This window comes from Dipodomys merriami, unplaced genomic scaffold (genome assembly GCF_024711535.1).
Source record: "Dipodomys merriami isolate MVZ:Mamm:240054 unplaced genomic scaffold, mDipMer1.0.p SCAF_814, whole genome shotgun sequence".
Classification (NCBI taxonomy): domain Eukaryota; kingdom Metazoa; phylum Chordata; class Mammalia; order Rodentia; family Heteromyidae; genus Dipodomys; species Dipodomys merriami.
The window spans coordinates 214,887-221,004 of record NW_027206418.1 but is presented as its reverse complement, the minus strand read 5'-3'; the positions used below and the strand labels follow the sequence as shown (position 1 = coordinate 221,004).

At 40.2% G+C, this 6,118-nt stretch overlaps 1 pseudogene; it reads right to left on the bottom strand.

Moving 5' to 3' along the window:
• Nucleotides 1-2,428: 2,428 nt before the first annotated feature.
• On the bottom strand, nt 2,429-3,709 carry LOC138819750 (tripartite motif-containing protein 43 pseudogene; annotated as a pseudogene).
• Nucleotides 3,710-6,118: the final 2,409 nt, after the last annotated feature.

Sequence of the window (6,118 nt, the reverse complement as noted above, 5' to 3'; positions counted from 1 at the left end):
ACTACTTTTAATCCTATACTAGAAAGGTGAGGTCACCCTAAAAAATCACGTGTGGGAAGGTAAAGACTGCACTGAATTCTTTATACTCACATTTATACAGTGAAACATGACCACACAAACATTCTTCTAATAAACTCAGCACCACCTTATGTTTATTAACACCTGCCTATGGTTTTCTAAATTGAAAAACTGGACCAACATCATTGCATTGTTATTAACATTTAGAGTTAAGTAAATTGGTTAGCAGAGTTTAAGCAAATGGTATGAATTCAACAGTACAGTACCAGAACTGTATACAACATACCATTTTTTAGTTTATTTTTGTATTAATGTGTTAATGCTTAGGCTTTCCTGGACTGAGATCTTCCTATTGAGACTTTGTATATAGCTGAGATGGCAGACATATGCTAACTTGACTAGCTATTGGATGGGATGTGATCATTGTTAGGTCTGCAGGAAGCCTACACCCATCTCCTTCACCAGCCTGAACCCAGTAATCACCTGACTGTCCATCACCTAACTGTGAGTCAGAAAAGGATCCTTGAATCTGAGGTTACTTTCTCCATGTCTATTTTCTATTGTGACTTATCCATTTAGGAGCTTAAACTAAGGATCTATGCACTGTCCTTGAGTTTTATGTTGGAGCAAAAGGCTAATAAACACCATATATGACTAAGCTTATATTAAAATGAAATGGTAAATTAATATATATGATAAACTGATAAGAGAACCTACTAATGCTCATGTGTGTGTGTGTGTGTGTGTGTGTGTGTGTGTTTGTGTGTGTGTGTGTGTGTGTTTTATAAGAGCACATTATTAATACTCTATTTGCTATAAACTTTAGAAAATTATCTAGGATATTATTTTTAGGGTAGTAAGTTCTATAGTATCGATGACATAAGCTTTCACCTTCCAGGATTTATTACTATGAATCAATCTTGAACCTTATCTGTTCTTGTTTGTTGAACCATGAGCTTTAAAAGCAAATTCTCCTATATCTGAATTTCCAACAGGGAAGTAGCAGTCTAACCCTACATTCATATCATTGAATCTCAAGTTAGCAGCTTTTGCCCATCAATAAGATAATTACAGAAGGGATGAACACACAACAATTAAATATATAGGGTGAAAGGGAAACAAAAAAGTAAGCATTTTTAACTCCATATGATAATGCCACAGGGGATCAAAGAACTACAATTAATTATCCAAAAAAGAGCCAACACACCTGCAAAGCATCCTGTTATATTGTTACAAGTGGTGGCTCTTGTTAACCTCTCAGTATGCCTAATATATAAATTAAGGTTTGCCATAGTTATGGTTTGTGTTTATTTTTTTGGTTTTTTTTTTTTGGGGTCCGGTAATGGGGCCTGAACTGTGGGCCTGGACGCTGTCCCTTGGCTCTTCAGCTCAAGGCTAGTGCTCTATCACTTGAGCCACAGCGCCACTTCCGGCTGTTTCTTTTTTCTTATGTGTTGCTGAGGAATCAAACCCAGGGTCTCAGGCATGCAAGGCAAGCGCTCTACCACTGAGCCACCTTCCCAGCCCTGCTATAGTTATTATTATGAATCTCTCTGCTCATTTTTACCCCCCAAAAGGATGACTTATTTCTTCTATTTAAAGACAGGCCTTCATCTTTAGTGTTCAACCATTTAGTCTCTTCTCCATTATTACCAGCTCTTTGTCTGAGTATACATTTTTCCCCCTTGTTTAGGAATTGGTACAGAAAGTTAAAGAATCCAATCTAATAGAAAGTGTAAAGACCCCTATGCTCTAGGAGAGAGGTGTTTGTTTTTTTCCTCCCAGGATGGATAATAGGACCTATTAATAGAAAGGCTGCTCTAGAACTTTGTGTCACTGAAACTAGTACTGTATTTTTGTACTAGCTTTTCCTGAGGCTTTAACTTAGGGCATGAGCCTTGTTCTTGTGGGAATTTTTTTCTTGTACCATGTGAACACAACTCCACTTTGGTGGTTATTTGGAGATAAGAGTCACTTGGATTTATCTGTTTTTCCTGGCTATGTATTGCCATCCTCAGAACTCAGCCTGCTGATTAGCAAGGATTACTGGTAAAACAACAGTGCCCACTGCATTCAATGTTGCTTTTTGTTGTTATTCTGGATTCCAACTGCTTTCAGGGTGAAAAGCCATCACTGGGGACTCAATTTTGCATGGGTTTATTTTTATAACAATTTTAAAATATTTATTTGCTCTCTTGTTGCATTGTTGCTACTTTATCTTATCTTCATTTAATACTGGTTTTTACATTTTATAGTTACCACCATATTTCATGAAAAAATTTAAATTAGTACAGTATTAGTGGTTTGCTTCATTTGAGAAAGGTTCTCTGCCATAGAGTTCCCAACACATAGAGAGTCTCTTCACTTAAGACACCGGGATACCACTGGAATAAAGGGGCCTGACAGGAAATCAGAGAGAATCATTGGGGTATCTCCAGATAAGGGAACACTTAGCCACATTCCAAAAACTCAGACTGCCATGCTCAAGATCAAGAAACAAACCAACCCGGCCCAGAGGCTTCTCTACATATTGAGACAGCAATGGGAAGGTGGTAAAAAGGGTGTAAAGTGTGTTCTCTTTCACAAACAAAAGGAGGAAAACGTCCTCAGATTCACTGAGGTTGCTCCCTATGACAGAATCAGTAACAACTCCCAAGGGCCAGGTCGAAGACTCATCCACACTAACTTCCCAGTAATGTTTCCCAGAGCTGAAGACTTGGCATCCAAAAGCAGTGAAGTGGAGGGAGTCTTCAGAATTCAAAACCGCATATTGATGGTCATGTCTAACACTGCTCCCAGGACCTTGATTCCCCATAGTTTCATTGAAGGCAATCTCCACCCGGTACTGATTGAGCTTCTTTTTCATTCCAGGCATGGGAGGGGCACTGAGCTGTGGCCTCAGAGGAAGTGGCATGAAGACCAACACTGACACACAGCTTTCTAGGGTCAACTCTACACCCTGAAGCAGTTCCACATCTGGCTTCTGGTATGTTTCGATCAGCTCCTGAAACATATTCCTGAGCTGATGCTTCTTCTGAAGCATTTAGGTTTCCCTTTCTCTGAGTTGCTGTAACATGGCTCTTCCTTCATTGATCAGTAGCTGGGAATGATATCTTTCCTCCTCCTGGACAAAAAGCTGCAGCATTCTAAAAACATCCTTAGTCATGTCTCGGTAGAGGTTCACATAATAAATCCGTTGGTTGGTGAGTCTCTTCTTCTCCTGTAAATTGTGCTGGTTTTCTTGAGTCTTTTCCCATACAGCATGCACCTGCTTTGAAATCATCTTCCTCTGCACATCAGCAGCCCTTTCTATAGAACGGTGTTTGTGAGCCCTGTGCTCCTGAGACATGGAGCAGCTCCTACAGAGCAGGGCCCTGTCTACCTCACAGAACATCTGCTTGGTCTCCCTGTGTGTCCCACACATGTATTCCTCAGAGCTCAGGAACTGCCTGAGTCTGGCTCTTCTGGCAATGGCCACCAGGCTCCTCAGAACCACGTTGGTTTTCAGGTTTGTCTGCTGGCAGGGTCCCTTGCATCCTGGGCACCTGGCTGGAGTCTCTTCCCAGCAAAGGAAGAGACAAGGTCGACAAAAACTGTGCCCGCACTCTAGGGTGACTGGCTCTATGAAAGTATTCATACAGATGCCACAGCTCAGTTCCTTCTGGAAGGCCTGGACAATGTCAGGATCCATCATTTCCTAGAATCTAATGAGGTGCTGGTGACTCACCCCTAAAAGCCTAGCTACCCAATAGATTGGGATATGAGGATCAAGCTTTGAAGCAGGCCTGGGCACCAAAGTCCCCCTGACACAGACTCTTATCTCCTATTTACCACTCCAAAATCACAAGTGGGCTGTGATTCAAGTGGTAAAGCACTAAACTTGTCCACAAAGTGACCTAGGGATAATGCCCAGTCTTGAGCACAAAGAGGCCCAGCAACACTGCCCTACCACTGGGTTCAATCCCCACAACCGACAAAACACCACCACCAACAACAACACCAAACCAAGGAAAGAAGAATTAAAAGAGGAGTAGATTCTCCCACTCTGATCCTCACCTGGAGTATCCAAGCTCCAAACAGCCTCCTCCTCCTGAGGGATCTTCAGCAATGCCTGAGTCTCAGACTTCCACTCTATTTATACTGAAAGAGGGTGGGCCCAGGAAAGGAAGTGTCTCTGATTGGTTGTTTAGGGAAGCTGATTTACATATCAATAGAAGTTGGAATTTACATCCTGACAACCCCACCTTTTACTTCCTCTTTCAAGGACTTGCAATTTGGTTAGGTGATTTGGGTTAGGTGCAACTTAGGTTTGTCCAGGGTTGGAAAAGTTTATTGTGTTTGTTTTATTTTGTTTTGTTTTGTTTTTTACTTCTGTGTATGCTTTATTTTTGGACTATGAGTTTATTACTTTTCCACCGGACTGTAGGACACATTCGTGGCATCATCCATTGTATCTTGTGGGTCTTCATTAATTTGTAATTTGTCAGGCCTGATGCTGGGTTGGTACTTTACCACTTAAGCCATGTCCTCTTCTGTTTGCTTTTGCTTTTGGAATAGAAAATTGAGTTTATGCTTAGGTTCCCTGGACTGAGATCTTCTGATTCACACTTTGCACAAAGCTGAGAGGACAAGAATTATCTCTTGCTTGAGTTGTGATCAGGGTTAAGTCTGCCCACAGAGCAGCCCCTCCCAGCTTTCCCATCACCTGCTTTAATCAGACCAGTAATCACCTGACTGTCGATGATCACCTGACTGTGAGCCAACAAACATCCTAGGCTCCTAGGTCACTTCCTCCCAAGTCCATTTTCCATACAAATTCATCCTTCCGATGTTGTTGTTCTTGTTGTTTGTCTGTCAGTGCTGGACTTGAACTCAGGGTAGAAGATCTGTCCCTGAGCTCTTCTTCCACTCTATTTCTCTTATCTTTATTTTAAATATCATTTATGCCTTTTTATTATAAAATGATGTGGTATTCTGATATATAATTTAATAACTCCATGCCATTTTTGAGAATGATCTAAAAATTATCATAGACATAAACATATATATATTATATACATTGGATTTCAAGAACACATTATTAATATTCAATTTGCAATAAGTTTTATCCTATCAGAATATTCTCTTTAGGGTTACAGGTTCTGTAGTATCCTTGGCATAACCTTTCCCATTTGTGGTTTTGTTACTATAATCAATCTTGTACCTTTCTTGGTGTTGATCCATTAGCTTTGAAAGCATAATCCCCTATCTGAATTGCCAGAAGCTAAATAGTAGCCTAACACTATGTTTGTATCATTGACTTTCAGGCATTGATTATCAAACAATCTTTTTAATTTTTCTTTTTTAAAAATTTTTGTCATTAGTGCTGCGGAACTCTGGGTCTGGTGCTTTCGCTCATCTCTTCAGCTCAAGGTGAGCCCTCTACCACTTGAGCCATAGCACCACTTCCAGTTTTCTAGTGGTTTATTGGAGATGAGTGTCTACGACTTTCCTGCCTGGGCCGGGTTTGAACCGAGATCCTCAGATCTGTTTCCTGAGTAGCTAGGATTACAGGGAGTGCACCACTGGAGCTGGCTAAGCATTATTTTTTATCTTCATATGATAATGACAGCAGGGATGATGGCACGATAATTGGGTACATAGAGTAAAAGACAGACACCAACAAAGAGCCATCACAACTGGACAGCAAACTGTTGTATTGTTACAATTGTTGGCTATTGTTAATCTCTCAGTATGCCTAATGTATAAATTGAGCTTTGCCATTGTTATTATTAATCTCTTAGCCTGAGTTAATGTTCTCTTCATTTTTACCCTAAAACATTATGACTTATTTTTTCTAAAGCCATTCCTTCATCTTTAGTGTTCAACCATTCACTTTCTTTCTTCCCCATTATTACCAGCAATTTCTCTAAGTATTCCAGTTCATTTTATTTTATTTTTAGGAATTAGTACTACAACTTAAAGAATCCAATCTAATAGAAAGTTTAAACACCCCAATGGTCTAGTATAGAGGTGTTTCTTTTTTTTTCTTCCCAGGATGGATAACAGGATCTAGTCATCAAAAGCCTGCTTTAGAACGTTGAGTCAACGAAACTAATAC